General features: G+C 46.9%; 1 protein-coding gene and 1 long non-coding RNA gene across 6 annotated transcripts in view; one reads left to right on the plus strand and one right to left on the minus strand.

The window, feature by feature from the left end:
- FAM163A (family with sequence similarity 163 member A) overlaps nt 1-20185 on the plus strand; it is an 85885-nt gene that overhangs the window by 12186 nt on the left and 53514 nt on the right. The window lies entirely within an intron of this gene.
- The window catches only part of LOC311592454, a 33056-nt gene that overhangs the window by 988 nt on the left and 11883 nt on the right, over nt 1-20185 (minus strand). The window lies entirely within an intron of this gene.

The following is a 20185-nucleotide window of genomic DNA, read 5'->3' on the forward strand; positions in this document are numbered from 1 at the left end:
ACTACAAAAAATTTTGCAGATAGCTGCCCATAAATTTAAGGTCTTTAAAGATGGGCTGGGTGTGGTGGTACGCACCTTTAGTCCCAGCGCTTGGAAGGCAGAGGCAAGATCTCTGTGTTTGAGGCCAGCCTGAACTACACAATGAGTTCCAAGACAAGCCACAGCTATGTAGAGCGGCTCTATCTCAAATAAACAGACAAACAGACAGATCTTCAAAGTTATCTAAGTTCTTCTGGAACCACCACAACCCATGGTAACATCTTGATGGGGTCCTTTTCCCAGGATCCTCAGGAAACCATTACCAACATCTTTGCTGAGGCTGCCCTGACACACAGCACATTTTGTAACTATGGCAGTAGAATTAGGTGAATAGCATCCTTCACCCCAGAATATAACCTATCTCTTAGCAGATAGGCTTCCTTGCTGCCTCATATCTTTTGGGGGCACCTAGTGTGTGGCCCCTGCTGCTCTGGGAACATTAGAGGATTCTAGAATACTACGCATGACCTGTGCCCTCACAGTACTCATAGTATAATTATAAAATCCAGATGTAAAACACCTGGAACAAAGCAGGACAGTAGGTGCCTTATATAGCTTAATGGGCAGAATTGGGTACTAATAGTTTATGGAAAAAAAAAAAATAAGCAGGTTGCAACAATCTGGCCATGAGTTAAGGAGCCAAGCAAAGACAATGGCATTTAAGAACAGAGAAGAAAGGGTCTATTCCAGCCATGTGTTAGAGTTGGCTTCCATGGGGGGCATCATCGAGAGCTGGTAAAACCTGCAATGTTTTATGTTGTTAGGAATGTGCCATTCAAGAGGATTTGGGGGCAGGGATCCCTCTAGCTCGTAGAGAACAGAAGCATTCCTTTGCTGTTCCCTCCTGACTCCACCAGGGGCCCAAAGCAACAGCTCACCCTGGTCTTGAACTGGAAGCTTCAACCTATGGAGTAAACTCTGCCGCTTTGTAAAGTTCACGCGTTTTGTTATAGTGATGTGAATCTGAGTGACATGCTTAGAAAATGCATAGAATGTGGCGACTGGACTTTAGAGAAGAGAAAGAGAAGGGCTGACCCACAGGTTTCTAGGCTTTGAGGCTTTGGGTGGGGAAGGAGGAGGAAAACAAAGGAAATTTACAGAGCAAGTTTTTAACCTTTTGTATTGCTAACGCCTACGGGGCATTTAAGAATATAATGTTTTGAGAGGCACAAATCTGGAACTCAGGGATCAACTGTGATCCTATAGGCACCCAAGGTAGACATGTTGGGGAAATGACAGAAACTTTGAGGGACCCATGTTTACAAGTGCGGTGGTGGAGTCAGGAGGGACCAGGCTGTCAGTGGGTGTAAGTAAAACCAGGAGAGGCAGTGCTGTGAGAGGCTGACGAGAAAAATGAGAGATAAGTTTCAAGGAGGAGCAACTGGTCAATAGCAGAGTATCTGGGAGCAACAGCAAGGAGGTCATTGAAGACTTTCTGCAGAAACAGCTTCAGAGTAGCAGGCGGGAGCTGGGGGCCAGGCCTCAGCGAGCCCAGAACATTGTGAGAAGGCAGAAGCAGCAGATGCAGATGTCGGAGCTGTTTGGCTGCGGATGGGCAGAGAAGTATAGCAGTAGGGTGACAGTGGCTGTTGCAGGGTTGTGAAGACTTCAAGGGTACTTATTCCTCAAAGCTGCACCCTGAAGAAGAGAAACTGTGTGGAAGCAATGAACTGTTTCTAAGAGTGACAGAAACTTGATAGTACCCATGAGCTGAAAGGACAGAGCCAAGAGGGAAGAGAAGGAAGAAGGACAGGAACTGTCATGTAGTAAAGACTGTGGGGAGGGTCAGACCTAGACCTAGACCGTGAGTGGGCCTTGGGTGAGCCAGAAAAACCTTTTCTTTTAAATGATTTCTTTTTGTTCTATGTGCATTGGTGGTTTGCCTGTGTGTATGTCTGTGTGTTGTGGGGGATGTTGGATCCCCTGGGACTGGAGTTACAGACAGTTGTAATCTGCCAGTTGGATACTGGGAGTTGAGCCCAGGTGCTCTCTAAACAGCTGAGTCATCTCTCCAGCCCCGCTTTCAGACTTTATATGGGAGGTAAAGAAGATGAGGCTTTGGGTAACCCTGGGTAAGATTAGTTAAGGCTAGGATTGGGGCAACAGAGATGGGTGGTTCCCTCCTGATGCTGTGAGTCTCCTCCAGCACAGAGACAATGTTGTTTGCTAAGAGTAAAGAGGATGGAGCGATATGAGGAATGAGAAGAAAGGCAAAAGTTTGGAGCGGTCCCTAAGGAGGATCAAAGTGTTGTAGATGCAATGTTTTGGGGCTAGGCGACTGAACAATGACGATTGTGTTGACAGGAACGGGAGTTGTCACTTTGGGGAGGAAATGATAGCTATGTTTTTAAGCCTGTTATGTTCAGGACAGTGGCAGAAAATCCATGTGAACAACACCTACAGGCGTCAAGACCATCTCAAGGGAACATTGCTGCTAAAAGCCAGCATCTTCTTCAGTCTCCATCCTCACTGACCTGGGGTCATCTCTGCAGACACAGGGTGGTGAAGACAGAGGTGTTTGTAGCGTGCAGTCTCCACACACAGACTGTCACAGGCTTAGATGGTGAGATTACTGAATTCCTGAAGCTCCGTTGGAAAGGCCATGTAAGAAAGGTAGACGGCAGAGGATTCTTCTGGATGCTTTCTATCTACTCTTTGTGTTTCTGCAACATAGCCCTGCCCAAAAAACATGCCGATGATGTCCTCTGCGGAGAGAGGCGTGTTTACTTAAGGATTCCAGGCTTGCCTCAATCCTCACCCGATTTCCAAATGCTCCCCTTCTGGAAGATGAATGATAACCAGGTCTTCTGGAATTTCCAAATGCAAATTAAGGGGGTGGGCATTAATTATATTTTATATCTTTATTAACTTTAAGTGGGTAAATATTTTGCCTTAAATCATGTGTATGCCTCGTCCCTGTGGAGGTCAGAAGCGGGTATCAGATCCCCTAGAATAGGAGTTACAGTTACCCTGTGTGGGTGTTGGGAATTGAAATCTGGTCCTCTGCATGAGCAGTCAGTGCTCTTAACCACTAAACCATATCTTCAGCCCCAAAAATGAAGTTTTTTTTTTTTTTAATTGAAGTCCAGATATTTTACTACAGTGTTTGGGAGGGAAAGACTGCATGCAGTTTCCTGGAAACTGGCCTGGTTTAGTTAGGTTGCTACTGCTGTGATAAAAAGCCATGACCAGAGGGACTTAGGGAGGAAAGGGTTATTTGGCTCCTGCTTCCACACTGTAGTCTAGCATTGAAGGAAGTCAGGACAGGGTCGTAGACAGGACAGGAACCTGGAGGCAGGAGCTGATGCAGAGCCCATCCGGGAGTGCTGCCGCCTGGCCTGCTCCACATGGCTCACTGGATATGTTTTCTTTAAGAAGTAAGGACCACCAGCCCAGGGATGTCCCACCCACAATGGGCTGGGCCCTCCCCCATCAATCTCTAATTAAGAAAATGCTCTACAGGCCTGCCTATAGTCCAATCTTACAGAGGTATTCTCTCAATTAAGGCTCCCTCCTCTCTGATAACTCTAGCTTGTGTCAAGTTGACATAAAACTAGCCAGGTCACCGGGCGGTGGTGGGGCACGCCTTTAATCCCAGCACTCGGGAGGCAGAGGTAGGTAGATCGCTGTGAGTTCCAGGCCAGCCTGGTCTACAAAGTGAGTCCAGGACAGCCAAGATTTCCCAGAGAAACCCTGTCTCGAACAACAAAAAACAAAAACAAAAACAAAACAAAACAAAAAAACTAGCCAGGTCAAGCCCTTTTATAGTTTAAGTGTAAAAATAACAGAAATAAAATTTTAAAAAAATCTAACATTTCCCCACCCCCTCCCCACTCTTTATCTTAGTTCTGTCTTTATATCTGCTTATGCTTCTATACTTCCCAGACTCTCTGTGTTTCCCGTGAGTGTAAGTGTGACAGGCTAGCACTTCTCTAGACACACACACACACACACACACACACACACACACCCACACACACATACACACACACGGCTCCATTCTGTCCTTCTTTCCTGGCCTCTGTCTACCCACCCATCCTCCCAGGGCAGCGTGGCTGTGCATGTTAAGAAGGTTCTTAAGTACGTTCCTCTTAGATGACAGAAGAGTTCCTTGAGTTCTCCGCTCCCAGGATGCCGCACTGGCAAACTTAGGATGCCCAGAATCCCCGCCCCCCAAAGACCAGCAACTAGGGGTGATACCTGGTATAGCAGCCCCAGCATCGCAGTTGGTATCAGCTCTTCTTGAGAATGCCTTGTTGAATGTCCCCCACTACTCAGCTCCATATCAACACACACCGTGTGTCAGACGCAGGGCCAGGTGCTAAAGAGATGGGGGGGAGGTGGACGAAGAAGCAGCTCATTGTCTAGAGCTGCGTCCCCACTGTCACTGCTGATACCTGAGTCACTCGTTTAGCTAGGTACCCTGTAGAATGTTCAACAGCACCTTTGACCTGTTCCCACTAGATGCCTGCAGCATCCACCCCAGTGCGACAACCAGAACTGGGTCCAATTGCCAATTATCTCCTTGGGGTGCGGGGGGAGGGGTAGAAGCATTGCTCCATAGTTAAGAGGGTAGAAATGATCAAATAGAGTCCAAAAATAAAACCACAATTACTTAGCATAAAGATGTTAGGAGGGAACGAACCAGTACCAAGGCCATGAAGCAAGGCTCAGAGATGAGTAACTGGTGAAGCAGAGACCCAAGGGTAGCAAAGCACCGGTTACTAGGTGGTGAGGTGATACCAAGGCAAAAAAAGGCTCAGTTATGTGGAGCTCGGAAAGAAAGATCATGGCTGGGACATATAAAAAGCACAGAGAAAAATGGTTAAAACAAAACAAAACAAAGGGGCTAGTTGGCATGCACAAAGTCCTGGGCTCGAACCCTAGGACTGCATAAGCTGCATGTGGTAGCTTATGTCTGGCTAGTAGCATTTGGAAGGTAGAGAAAGGTAGATCAGAAATTCAGCGTCATCCTTGGCTACATAGAGAGTCTGAAGCCAGCTTTAGTGACATAAGACCCTGTCTCAAAAAGAAAGATAATGGGGGCTCAGGTAAAACAAAATGAAACTGACTAGATAATGCAAGAGCTTTATAGCCTAAGCTTTATAGATTAATTATAGACTAAGAATATATTCTGAAGTAATGCAGGTGGCCGTATAGGAAGGTAATGGACACGGAATGTGTTGTCATGTTCACGTACATGTATGCATGTGGGTGTGCATGCGTATGTACACATATATATGTAGAAGCCAGAGGACAACTTTGGATGTTGTTCTTTGGATGCCATCTGTCTTGTTTTTGAGATAGGAGCTTACTAAGGAGGCAAGGCAAGGCTGGCTGGGCAGGGAATCATAGGTGTCCTCCTGTCTACATCTCCAACATGTACTACCATGCCTGACACTTTCATGTAAGTTCTGGGGATAGAACACAGATTCTAACACTTGTACAGCAAGCACTTTCTTGGCTGAGCCCAGCCACAGACTAATATTTGTAGACTGTCATCTGTCTACTGAGTGGCAATCAGTAGAGCAATGGTTATCATGGTCTGGACAAGAGACGGAGAGCGACAGCACAGAGGATGACAGAGGCTGGGATAGATTTGAGACCTGTCTTGTTTGCTTTGCATGACTCATGTACCTTGGGCACATCCAAGAGTTCTCAGAAAAAGCTCCAGATAGCTTTCCTTTATTGTAATACCGATGAAGCACCCATTGTGAGCACCCAGTATGTGCACAGTATGTACCATACTAACCCAAGAACTAGACAAGAGATGGACACGGAAGGTATTAGAAGAGAAGGGGCAGGATTCTAATAGTCTGAGGTGTTGGCATCCAGGGAGGAGGCACTAACCCAGCCTAAGGGGAGAAGATGCAGAGACTGACCCTGATTTTCAAAAAAAAAAAAAAATTTAAACTCGTGAATGGTCACGCCGGGCCTGGCACCGCCTTGCAAAGCCTTAGAGGACGTGGACAGAAAGGGAGCACCAAGGCAGGAACACGGAGAGCCGAAGCTGCTAAGGCTGGCAAGAGCCATAGCAGAACAGGGAAGGCAGTGTAAGAGGCTCAGGACCAGCTCACAGTAGGTGGGAGACTGGGGCAGGCCTGAGGAGGAGCTGGGGCGGCGGGGGTGGGGGATGGGGGTGACCAGTGCCAGGAGCTCCTTACTGTCTCTACATGCACAGCCTCTCTCAGAGCTCCTCTCTCACGCTCTACAAGGGTCCCCAGCCCACTCCTGCCATATCAAGCAGCATGTACTTCTGCAAACCTCCCATGTCCTTCCCTCGTGCCCCCCCAAGTGCCAAAAGAGAGAACACAAGGTCGCACGCACACTTAAAGCAATCTTAAGTTAGTCCATTTACCGTCCATAACAAAATGACTAAGGCTAGGTACTTGTGAAAGAGGTTTAGCTATCTGAGCGGCATGGCGCTGCTTGTAATGAGGACCCCCTCCCCATTGACAGTACTACTTAAAGGTTAGAAAACACGCAAAAAAAGGAGAGGTCACATGGCAAGGCAGAAAGCCAAAGAGAGACCCCAAATGGGCCACTGTATTAATTTTCTTGTTGCCGTGACGAAATACCCGACAAAAGCCACTTAAAGAAAGAAGGGTTTGCTTTGGTTCACAGTTTGAGGATGCAGATCCTCATGGTGACAGGGAAGTCATGGCAATGGAAATTTGAAGCAGCTGGTCACAGTAGGAAGCAGAGAGCAATGTAATGCCTATGACCTGCTAGCTTCCCCGCCCCTTTATTTTTTATCTAGAACCCCAGCCTATGGAGGTGTTGCCCACAAGGAGGGTGGGTCTTTCCACCTCAACTAACCCAATATAGCTAATCCCTCACAGCCAGGGCAAGCTCAGGGGCTTGTCTCTGGTGAATTTTAGACCCTGTCAAGTTAACAATCAGTATTAACATCCCGGTCACATTTGTTATTTTGACACGGGGCCTCCTGTAGCTCAGGCTGACTTCAAGCTTGCTTTGTAGCAGACGATGTCCTTGAACGTCTGCCCTTCCATCCTCTGCTTTCCAAGTGAGTAACAGTTGCACACCAGCACCCTCAGTCTATGTGGTGCTGGGGATTAAAACCAGGGCCCTGTGCATGGTTAGGCAAGCATCCTACCTCCTAAGCCACATCACCAACCAGAGGTACTCTTGTGTAGAAACCTTTTCTTGAGAACAAACAAGGGCCTTGCAAAACTATTTCAGTTTCCTCTAGATTTTTGATACAGGGTCTTATATAGCCCAGGCTGGCCTTGAACCTGCTTTGTAACTGAGGATGACTTTCCAATCCTGATCCTCCTGCCTCCACCTTCCAGGATCTGGGATTACGGTAGATGCCATCACGCCTATTCTTCAGTGCCTTTGTTTGTTTTTGTTTGTTTGTTTTGAGGCAGGGTTTCTCTGTATAACAGTCCTGGCTGTCCTGGACTCACTTTGTAGACCAGGCTGGCCTCGAACCCACTGCCTCCCAAATGCTGGAATTAAAAGCGTGTGCCACCCCCTCCTGGCTCTTCAATTCCTTTTGAGGGCAAGCCCTCAAGGACCAAATTATTTCCTGCTACCTGCAACTCTTTAAAGCTTCTGACACTCCACCCTCAGGGTTAAACTCCTCAAACATGAATGTTTTAGGGACATATCCAAGCCTAACCAAACCATGCAAGTATCAGCTGAAATGCTTAATAATAGAAGGTTTCTATGGTAAGCTAGCTGCCTCTTAAAATGATGTAGGAGCAGTTTACATGATATGTTGTTAAATTTTAAAACGCCGGGAACACAGTATAGTCTCAGTTCCTGTAGGTGTGCTGTGTGCATGTGGACAAAGAATAAAACAGCAGCTACACGTATCTCCACGTGAACAGATTTCTAAGGAACTTTAGACCTTATCTTTTGACTCATGTCATTTAAATTATCAAACACACAGTTGGTACATTTATGATCAGAAACAAACCCCCCAGCAGAGCTGCTCTGGGGACCTGCTTGGCGGAGCGCAGAGGAGCACTTGACCTCTGGCTGGTTACTGTGACTGCACGCTGTTGACACAGCAGTATTTTTGCCCAGGAGGACTGCAAGCGAGACTAATTCATTAAGTGCTTCCAGTCCCGAAGATGACAGGAGCCAGGAAAACATAAAGTCTTGTTACTCTGACAGCCGGTAGCCTTGATGTCTGCGTGTTTATTTATTAACTGGACTGCATGGATCCATTCTCCCACAAGCACTGGGCCTTGCAGCTGACCTTGACACAGGTCTCATTCTCACACATGATTAAAACCGCAAGAACAGGGTCCTAGGAAGCAACATGAATTTGAATGACAGTGTCGACCAGGGCTGTAAAGCAATAAGAGATGTTGAGGGGGTTGGGTTCCCCCCCCCTCTCTCTCTCTGTGTGTGTGTGTGTGTGTGTGTGTGTGTGTGTGTGTGTGTGTGTGTGTTAGGCATCAAGTACAAAATGTTTTATACACACCTCCCCTTTTAAATCGTAACAATTTGTGAGGAATTCTTCCCATTTTAAAGCTGCTGAACCTGGGATTTGGAGAGCATGAATAACTAGCAAACAGCAGAAGTTAGATCCTAGTATCGCTAATACTAGATTCAGTGCACCCCCCTAGGTCCCTTTTTAACAGGCTGCTATTACGAGCAGGGAATTTTAAAGCTTGGGAAACATTCTATTGATTTCGGCTTAGAAGTTTCCCGGCAGGAAGTAGATGCCAGATGCTCTTTGTTTCAATGGATGGATGAATGAATGAACAAAAGAAAGAAAATTCTAAAAGGTCGTGTAATCAGATCAAGGCAGGGAGAAATAATCGCGTTAAAAACCCATCTCGTAAATAGATGCTCAAGTGAATGCAGCAAAAAGTTCTGTGGTTCTCTTTCCAGGGCCAGATTTACAGGTGCACACCTGCAGCAGAGCAAAAGTCAGGGGAGTCGCCTTGCTGGGGCTCAGGGTACTGGGGAGAAGGGGTGCTGGCCTGGCTGAGTTCCCAGGCACCAAGTTAGATGTCTGCTGCTCTCACTTGCTAATCGAGCCCTTCTGGCTCCTAGCTGTTTGCCTGAATCACTTATGGTCTGAGGACACAGAGAAAAGGAGTCTCAAACATAGAAGCCTCCTGGACCAGTCGGAAGAGAAGTGCTTTCTTTTCCTTTCCCTGTGATGTATCAAACTGACAGGCTTCCCCTGGCTTGGGTGAAGAGCCGTTTCCCTCCATGTGTGTGCTGTCAGCTCTAGGAATGCTCAACACTGGTTATTGGGTCAGCAAGTAGAAACCGAGTGAAGCTTTGCTCACTTCCCTCTTTGTTTAGTTATCTTCTTATTGTGCACAGTCAAAGACTCACACACACTTTTTCCCCAGCTCAGAACAGGAAATGAAGCCATCGCGCCCTGACTACTGTGGGGGACACAACAGAAATACTCCAAGTATTTCTCTCCCGGGAGTTCAGAGTGTAGGAAAGCCATGTTCCCTCTAGCCTCTGTAGCTCTCAGCTGAGACGGCTAGAAGAAAACAGCTTAGTAAAGAAAAGCAAGCTTTTTTACACCTAGGCCTGGTACATACATGGGGGAAATCAAAGGTGATGAAGCCCAAATCTCATAGATGTGGCTTAGGACTCGGGTTCTGGCACTAGCTTCAGCTAACGATAGAGAGAGGAGCATATAGAGCCATGGTTCTCAACCTGGGGTCAAATGACCCATTCACAGTGCTGGCCTATGACCATCAGAATACACAGATGTTGCCGGGCGTGGTGGCACACACCTTTAATCCCAGCACTCAGGAGGCAGAGGCGGGCGGATCTCTGAGTTCAAGGCCAGCCTGGTCTACAAAGCAAGTCCAGGACAGCCAAGGCTACACAGAGAAACCCTCTCCCGAAAAAGAAAAAAGAAAACACAGATGTTTACATTACAATTCATAACAGTAGCAAAATTACAGTTATGAAGTAGCAATGAAGATAATTTTATGGGGCCAGGTTGTGGTGTTGCACACTTTTAATCCCAGGACTCAGGGAGGCAGAAGCAGGCAGATCTCTGTGAGTTTGAGGGCAACCTGGTCTACAAAACAAGTCAAGGACAGTCAGGGCTACACAGTGAAACACTTCTCAAAAAAACCAAAATAATAGTAAAAATAAATAATAATTTTATGGTTGGAGGTCACCACAACATGAGGGACAGAATTAAAGGACTGCGACATTAGGAAGGTTGAGAACCACTGTTATGGGCGAGCCACTTTTGGAGAAAGTGCGAGCCACTTTTGGAGAAAGTACTGGCATAATGTGCACATGCATTTATGTGGATGTGTGTTGTATACACAGGTGTGTCCCTGTATGGATACGTATGTAGAAGATTAAGGAGGATTCTGGGTGTCCTCTGAGGCAAAGTTTCTTGCTAGGCTGGCAGCCAGTAAGCCCCAGTCATCCTACGGTGTCCGTCCCCAGCAGCATTGGGCTTACAGGTGTGTATGTAGCCACAGCCAACTTTTTACGTGGATGCAAGGATTTGAACCCAGGTCCTGTGCTTGCACAGCAAGTACTCTTGCCACCAAGCCATCTCCCCTGCTCATAACCCTTATTAAGTGAATTAAAATGGAAGCTTTCTCAGTTGATGTGTGTATGTGTGTGTGTGTGTGTGTGTGTGTGTGTGTGTGTGTGTGTGTGTACTGGAGACCAAACCTAAGGCTTTATGCATACTAAGTAAGTGCTCTACCACTGAGCTGTGTTCTCAGTCCTTCTACTGGTAAGACTTAACTGAGATTCATTTGTGCTTCTCTTCCAAGCACAAATGTGCACTTTCCTATAAAAGAGTGGTTTTCCCTCAGAAAGATAATTTATGCCATGCTCTCACAGTTTCCCTAGTGTCCATTGTGTCTCAGCTCAAAGCATCCCTGTGCCAAACAGGCATGTCTTGTAGTGCATAGTCTAGTCTACAGCAGTGTCCCAGAAGAGCGACTAGCTCGCAAGCTGACTTACAGAGGCACAGCAGCGCTGTTGAAATGAGGCTTTGGGAGCACTCTCCTGACTGGCTTCATCTTCTAGAGAATCTTCTAGATAGGGAGATGACACTTCATTTCTGTGTTCCTTTTGCTCTAACAAGGTGTAATTTTCTAGTTACGGGTCTGTTGAGGACACAGAACCCCTTAGAGAGCCGTAATTAGCAGGAGAGAAAGCGAGTGGTCTCTTGGTCAGCTGTAGTAAATCCCACTTAAAAAAACAAAGGCCAAAACTGGCCCTCCTTACTCAAATAAGCAAATGAGGCAGGGAAATCCAAAGCTTTGGACTCGAAGTTCCAGATGACTGTCTTCCCTTGGTCCCGGAGAGATACTATCTCAGGCATATAGAAGAATTTATCTTCTTGTCCCTCTGTCACTTTTTTCTTAGCTCAACCTTGCCAAGAACATCCAATTTGGATTGAGGAACTGCTCTTAAATTTTATTTATAAGGCCTTATATACATGCTCGCTCTCTCTCTCTCTCTCTCTCTCTCTCTCTCTCTCTCTCTCTGGGTAAGTTCTTTGAATTTAATCTGAAAAGTCAAAAATCACTCTTGGACTAAATAGAAACCTGAACCAATCTAATAATCATCCTAGACTAGGCTTGATTCCCACGGCTGGTTGGTAGCCAACTCTTCTGACCCCGCTCCCATCTCACCACAGGAGTGCTGAGATACAGACGTGTGCATTTGGGGTTTTGGTTTTGAATGTACATTCCAGGGTTTAAACTCACATCCTTAGGTGTGCACAGCTAGTGTTATGTTGCCCATTGAGCCATCTCTCTGCTCCTCCAGAGACATTCTAAAGCCCAGAGCATGACTCCTGCGGCGCAGGTCAGACATAGATTGTGTTGCTGGATGTATTGGGTATGGGATCTGGGGAGAGGAGCTCAGGTAGCAGGGAAGCCTACAGGCACCAACACTCCAGGCCAGCTTGGAAGTCTGTGGGAGGCCTGTGACAGGCAGCTAATGACAGTGGTTGAGGAACTGAGCTGGGGAGGAAGGGTTGCTTATTTTCCATATTCTAATTGGCTCAAGGCTATGGCTTTAATCACACCCTTAAAGGTGGCCCACGCCTTTGATCCCAGCACTCAGGAGGCAGAGGCAGGCAGAATTTTGTGACTTCATGGCCAGCCTGGTCTATAGAGCAAGTTCCAGGACAGCTAGGGCTCCCCAGAGAAACCCAAAGAACAAAACAAAAAACCCAAATCATAACCTTCTTGCTCTCCCATGTCACAAACTTTTTTTCCCCTTTGGTTTTGATTTTGGTTTTGGTTTTTCAAGACAGGATTTCTCTATGTAGCCTTACCTATCCTGGACTCACTTTGTAGAGCAGGCTGGCCTCAAACTCACAGAGATCTACCTGCCTTTGTCTTTGCCTCCCTGAGTGCAGATTACAGACATGGGCCACCGCACCCAGCTTGTGAACTTGTTTTGTTTTTAATGATTGATAAAGTTATGGTGACCGCTAACGGCCAGGATGTATGCATATAGCAACTGTCAGTCAGAAGGGCTCAGGAGAGACAGAAGTACCCAAAGCTAGGGCTATTTCCCAACTAAAACTGCTTCCCAGAGAATGGCCTTAAATCCTTAGATTGGATGCTTTCCCAGGCCTCAGAAGCTAATCTGGTTCTTATACTGTCATGATAGGAGGACCATTAAGCTCTCTCAGACAATCTGAGTTCCAATAGACATGAACAGTAGGCCCTCACACACGGAGATCGCTTCCCTCGAGGGAAGTACTTCTTGCCATCCCTCTGCCAGTGTCTTCCCTTAACTGCGCTGTCTTGCACCACAACCACATTACCATGGAAGGCAGAGAAACTGGGCTCTTCCATGCACAGATACCAGGGAAACTTTGCCGGGACATGTTCTGGAGAAAGCTGGGCAGGCCAGAGGTCAGTTCTACCCGCTGCTGTCTGGGTTCCCCGAGCCAAGCCTGTACTCTCAGGCTAATAAGCCTGAAAGCACTCACAGGCCCTGGTGCCCCAGCGAGGGATTCAGGGACTCGGCCTTCCCCAGCCTCCCCCTCCGCCCCAGCCCATCCTGCCAGCTCTCAGCACCAGTGGAGCTTTTAATCTCCTGCGCGGCTGCCTGCTGGAGTGTGCTACACATTTGTATCTGTCACTCCATATCGCCTGCGCGCCGCTGCTCTTGGCAAACAGGAAGCCTTCTCCTCTCTTCCCAGAATGCTCCCCAAGGACAGCCCAGCCCTTGACAAAGGCTTCTACATTTTTTTTTCCTTTCTCTTACTGGTGACACCCCAACACACTCTCCTCTCTCTCTCTCTCTCTCTCTCTCTCTCTCTCTCTCTCTCTCTCTCTCTCTCTCTCTCACACACACACACACACACACACACACACACACACACACACACACACACACGCGCCACCTACTCCTACTTTCCCTACCCTATCCAGTCCCCGAACACCCGATTCCTACAACCTTGTGGAAAGTAGTCATTTGCTAATTATCTTCTAGCCCCCACCAACCACATTTTCCCAAGCGGTTCCCCAAAAGGAGAGTGACAGTATCCGAGTGTCCTCCCAACAGAGACAAGTCATCGTACCCCAGAAGTCTGTGAACATCCTTCCAATTCTTACAGCTGAAAAGGACCTAACTATGAACGCTGTAACAGAGAGGCTGCTTAGGTAGAGAGCGGCTGTCAGGGAGAGTGGCAGCGCAGGAATGGGGCGGAGTCGTAGGCGGAGATAATATGAGCGGAGTAGGATAGCGTCTGCACTAAGGGGCCGTTAAACCCGTTGTCTTGTATGGTTGCTCTTAAGTCAATTTTTAAAAACGCTTAAAATGTACGAAGAAGGTTGGAGAGACGGCTCCGCAGCTAAGAGCCCTTACTGATCTTGCTGAGGACCCTGGTGTTGCTCCCAGCACACGCACCCTGCCTGTAAGTCCTCGTCCAGGGGACCCAACTCCCTCCTCTGGCCTCTGTGGGCTCCTGAACATTCCGGTGCTCATAAAATCACGGAGTTCAATATCCTAAGCTATCGAGCAAATGCAAGTGAACTACTGTGAGATTTCGCCTTACCCCATTTTAGAATGGCTAAGACTTAAAAAAAAAAAAAAAACAACAACAAATGCTGGCGTGGGTGTAGGGAAAGAGGAACGCTTACTCGCTGTCAAGTGCAAACCAGTGCAGCCATTATGGAAATCAGTATGAAAGTTCCTCAAAAAGCTAGAAATAGATCAACCATGTGACCCAGCTTATTGATCATATTCCCAAAGAACTGTATCCTGCTACAGAGATACTTGCTCATCCATATTCATTGAGGCTCTAATCACATAACCAGGAAATAGGAACAGCCTCGATGTCCATGATCTGGATAATGAAAATGTGGTATACAATAGAATATCATTCAAACTATAAAAAGTGAAATTTGTAGGAAATGGGTGGAGTTGGAAATAATTATCCTGAGTGGGATAACCCAGACCCAGAAAGACAAACACCTCTCTCTTGTATGTGGATATTAGCCTTAAATCTAGGTAAAGGGTTGTGACCCACAGGTTGAGAACCACTGCTCTACACCCACTAAATGCTAACCCTGCCTCTATTATACCCATATTGACAATCCACTTTTTACTTTATGTTTCTAAGATTTTATGGCTTTAGATAGTCCATAAGAGCAGAATCAGAGGAGTTGCCTCTTTGTGAACGGGGCACAATGTCCTTGAAATTCATGCATATTGTACCATATGACATGATTTCCTCTTTTAGGCAGCATAGTATTCCATGCCACATACGTCCAACCTTTAACCAACCCTTTGTTGATGAGTATTCGGATTGCTTCCTCAGGTTTTTTTTTTTTACACCTTACTTTGCAGCTGACTACCCACATGAACCAAGTTAATTACCAAATACCCTGCAGCCGGTGGAACGCACTTATTTAGAATATTATCTTATCTTCTGAACTATCATTTAGGGGTGTCTGATCAGTGGGATAATCTAAGCTAGACCCTTTGAGGATTCTTCAGGCTGTGGACATGGGTGATGGCAACCGTTGTTGACGGTACCATTGTCTTTGTTGCCCATAACGATACCCGGCCTAGGCTTTGGCATGGCCAAATGTTTTCTGTATATGGACATTGAATTTTGTTTTTTATGATCCTAGGGGAAGTGTGAACTTACTTGTGTTAATGGTATTATATCATTTTTTCCTTTCTTTTTACCTTTTATCTGTTTATGTTGTGCATATGCGGGAGAGGGGTGAGTAACCATAAAAAGCTGGAGGTTGATGCTGGAATCACCCTCCACTGCTGCTGCTGCTGCTCCTCCTCCTCTTTCTCCTCCTCTTCTTCTAAAGATTTATTTATTTATTTATTTATTTATTTATTTATTTATTTATTATGTGCACAGTGCTCTGTCTGAACATAACACCTACAGATCAGAAGAGGGCATCAGATCACATTATAGGTGGTTATGAGCCACCATGTGGTTGCTGGGAATTGAACTCATGACCTCTGGAGAAGCAGTCAGTCAGTGCCCTAAACCTCTGAGCTATCTCTCCAGCCCCCTCCACTGCTCTTCTACCTCATTCAGTGAGGCAGGGTCTTTTTGATCAAACCTATGGTGCTGACCAATATGGCTAGTCTATTTAGCCAACTGGCTCTGGTGATCTCCTGTCTCCGCTTCCTGAGGCTGGATTACAGGCCAGACACCCTTGTCCACCTAGCACTGACATGGGGGTGGGGGTGGGGGCAAATTCTAGAAATCACATGGATACAGCATCTTCTCAGCCTTTATGGTTTTAAAGAGACTTTTAAAAACTGTTACATTTATTTAGTTCATGTGGGGGGTGTGTGTGTGTGTGTGTGTGTGTGTGTGTGTGTGTATACGACAGAGGTAGGGGAGGGAAAGCATGCATGTCGTGGTTAGAAGGCAACTTTTGGAATTGGTTCCCTCTTCCATCATGTGACTCCTTGGGCCTGAACTCAGGTCATCAGGGTTGGAGACAAGTGCCTTTCTCCACTGAGCCATCTCACAGGCCCCTCTTAAGAGACTTCTGAAGATGACACACTGACGTGTTTATTACACATAATGTATAGCATGTACTACAGAATCATCAGAAGGTGCGCTGAGGCAAGGAAGGTTCCTTATACCATTTTCCTACTCTTGGCCATGCTTGAAGCATCCCAAAATAAAAGGGGCTCATTTTAGAATACTTTTGGCTTTTTGTTTTTGTTTTTGTTTTTTTTTTTTCAAGACATGGTTTCTCTGTGTAGCCCTGGCTGTCCTGAACTCACTCTGTAGACCAGGCTGGCCTCAAACTCACCGAGATGCACCTGCCTCCGCCTCTTGAGTGCTGGTATTAAAGGTGTGCTCCACCACCGCCTGGCTTTGGAATGCATTTTAATCTTCTGTTTGGATAGTGCCATGCTTGCTTCCTGCTCCATTGGAACTCGACATATCATTGCTGGAATTGGAGTACATTTTACTATTAATTGCTTCTTACTGCGCTACAACTCTCTGCCTCCTTTTCCCTCATTCTGAATAAAAAATCACCACCGCTGTGCCGACCATATAAGCTCAGCAGCAAGAACGGGAGTGCCATGGAGACAGAGGTGTCACGGCAGGAAGGCTCAGCATTCTCCATGGGACACCCCCCACATCTTGGGGCCCAGGCTTTCCTTCCTGAACTTGGAGTCCTTCTCCTCTACACATCCCTTTTAAATAATTATAACATATGCTGGGTGATGATGGAGAGCATCTTTAGTCCCAGCACTGGGGGTGGGGGGTGGGAGGTGCAGGAAGGGGGGGGGCAGAAGCAGGCATGTCTCTGAGGCCAGCATTGTCTACAGAGCAAGTTCCAGGACAGCTAGAGGTAAACAAAGAAACTCTGTTTTGGAAAAAAATAATCACAATTTATTTTACTATTCGTTCATTTATTGTGATAGGGTCCCATGTAGGCTAGGCTGGCCCTGAACTCATTACATAGCTGAGGATGACCTTGAACTCTCAATTCTCTGCCCTTGTCCTCCCAGTACTGGGATTTTATGTGAGCATCACTGCATCCACCTTTGCAAAAGACATTCCTATTAACAGACACCAACCTTCCTAGCTGCTAATCAGTTTGGATACAGCACTGTATAAATAAAATGCTATTGGTTTGTTTGTTTACCATATTTATTTCTCCTTTTTGGCGGGGGGGGGGTTTGATTTCGGTTTTGGTTTTTCAAGACAAGGTTTCTCTGTGTAGTCTTGTTCTGGACTCACTTTGTAGACCAGGCTGGCCTCGAATTCACAGCGATTCATCTGCCTCTGCTTCCCAAGGGCTAGGATAAAAGGCGTGCACCACTACCACCCGCCTATTTCCCCCTTTTCTAATCACCCACATCCAACCACCCCTAGCTATGACTGAATTTTCCCAATTATCCCATGTTTGACCACTACCTGAATCCCAGCCACACTGTCTTACTAGGTTATTGTAGCACCTGCTAATGAGTCCTTTGTCACTCCTACATTGTCCTTCACCCATCTCTCCTCATCACTCACGCTAAGGCAGTTGTCACCTACCCCTCCCACTGTCCCTGCCTGAGCACAGGCCCCAGCGGTGGTCTCCAGGGCTCCTGTATATCTCACTTTTCATTCTGCTCTTCTCCTTGCTGCCCCCTGCCATCCTGGAACTGGTGGTGGTCTTCAAAAGCACCACGCTTGGTGGAGGGAGAGACAGCTCAGTCGGTAAGAGCACATGCTGCTCTTTCAGAAGACTCAGGTTCAATTCCCAGCACTCACACAGTCTACAACACGGTTTGCAGAAGGATCCAAAACTCTCTTCTAGCCTTTCTAGGCACTATATACACCCGGTGCAGAGACATACACGCAGGCAAAACAAAACAACAAAAAACCAATCATACAAATAAAAAATCATACAAATAAAATTTTGTTTAAAATCTTTTAAAAACAGAACACCCAGCCTTGGCACATGCTGCTTCTCTGCCTAGGACACTCCCCTCTTCCCTCTCTTCTCCCATAAACCTTTGGCCCAGAGAACTTCCCCAAGGTCAGCTGGAGCTTACCTCCTCTGAGAAGTCTGTCTTGACTTCTCTCTGAGTCAGTGGTACCCCTGCCCTGCTCACACAGAAACCCCATCATCAGAGCACTTTACCCTCTTTCTTAGTATAGGTGTTCCGTGAATATTTTTTTTTAATTAACAGGAAGGAAAGAATGTAGCATCCCTGATTGTCTCTAGATAACCCCATGCTTTCACAGTGCCCTGGTTCCATGGCCACTGAAGGCTGTTCTACTATGGTGAGCATGTGGTGAGGGCCTTAACTGGTGGGTTATGTGCCGCAGTACGGTCTTAGCTTCAGCTTCTCACTCTGTTACCATCTCAGCCCAGGCAGACCAAAACAGTGGCCTTAGGGCCCTTCCATGTAACTGGGCTTTTTGGCTACTTTATTGGGTTCTTATATCTACCAACCTTCTCTGCCCCAGTTCCTTCCAACCTCCCAACACTTGGTGAGAAAAAAGGTTAGAGGGATAAAGAGTTAAAAACCTCTTTAGACTACTACCTGCTGATTAGGGTCATCGAGTTCCTTGGGGGCAAGTCCAGTGTTCACTGTTGTCAGAATATCTCCAACCAGCAACTAGCAATACAACAACAGCAAAAGCAGCAGCAGAGGGAAGCAGAGGGAAGGGAGCAGATGCACAGTGCCTCTCACTCCGCTCAGGGCTCTCACATTTATACCCTTTCAAGAGGCCCCAGAATTCTTAACGTAAACTATCTGCAGCTGGCAAAAATAACACCCCTCCTAGAGCATGAGACAAATCATAGTTAGCAGCTGTGGACAATCTGAAGCAGCCCCATATCCCACACCTGGGATTAAAACAAAAACATTCACATAATATAACTGGGATGTTTTTGTTTTGGTTTGGTTTGGGTTTTTTGTGCCCCCTGCCCCAGACAGGGTTTCTCTGTGTAGCCTTAGCTGTCCTGGACTCACTTTGTAAACCAAGCTTGCCTTGAACTCACATCGATCCGCCTGCCTGTGTCTCCCAGAGCGCTGGGATTAAAGGTGCGTGCCACCATGCTCGGCTCATAACTGGGTTTCTTAAGAAACCAAAATTCTCACTAAATTCTTCCCAGTGGCCTCACAGCTCCTGCCATGATGGAGTTTCCAAGGGTCCCTTCCCAAATGTACTGCCTCTGCTTGACCCTCTACCCACTTGCCCCACAGAGCCTCACTTGATACTGGGCTCCCACCTCACCCATCACATACTTAGAATCCATCAGCCTTGAATCTCTGGGCCTCACAGAAGTACCACTGTGAGAGCCTTGGTCATTTTTGCCCTCTCCCTGCCACATTTCTGCCCTTCCCTCATTCTCTCCTTTTGACTCTGAAGTGTCTCTCTGTCCTATGGTTCCACTCTTTCCTTGCCTGCTGTCCTGGCTAGTTTTTATGTCAACTTGACACAGGCTAGAGTCATTTGAGAAGAAGAAAAGATTGCCTCAATTGAGAAAATGCCCAGATCAAATGGGCCTATGAGAAAGCCTGTCATGCATTTTCTTAATGATTGATGCGGATATGAGAGGGCCTGGCTCACTACAGGACATGCCACCCCTAGGCTGGTGGTCCTGGGTGTTATCAGCAGGCTGAGCAAGCCATGGGATGAGGAGCAAACCGGTGAGCAGTGCCCCTCCATGGCCTCTGCTTTAGCTCCTGCCTCCAGGCTCCTGCCTGGAGTTCCCACCCTGACTTCCCTCAGATGGAACGTGACCTGAGAGCTGTGAGATGAAATAAATGCTCCCCTCTCCCCAGTTGCTTTTGATCATGGTGTTTTATCACAGCAATAGACATCTAGCTAGGACATTCGCTGAGGCCCTTGTGCCTTCACTGCCTTTTCTAGTGTCTGGCCTATTCGTGCGTTCCTAGCTCTTTCTTTTCTGATACACCAAGCCTAGATCATCATCTCATGAAAAAAAGTCCCCTACCTGTGACTCCCATCCCAGAATCATGACCCTCTGCTTCCTCTCTTCATTGAGACTAATGAGCTCCTTGTCACCACAGCTCTACCATTCTCACACTGACAATAGTGTCAATATTGATACCACCCCATGCAGTTCCCAAATGCTAAGATGGTGCCTTGGCATCAGGGTGTCAGTGGTCATTCTCTCTGAGACTATTCCTCTCTTAGGACACTTATGGCATCGTGGCCATAGAC

Source organism: Acomys minous (assembly GCF_964271855.1).
Source record: "Acomys minous genome assembly, chromosome: 1".
Lineage (NCBI taxonomy): Eukaryota > Metazoa > Chordata > Mammalia > Rodentia > Muridae > Acomys > Acomys minous.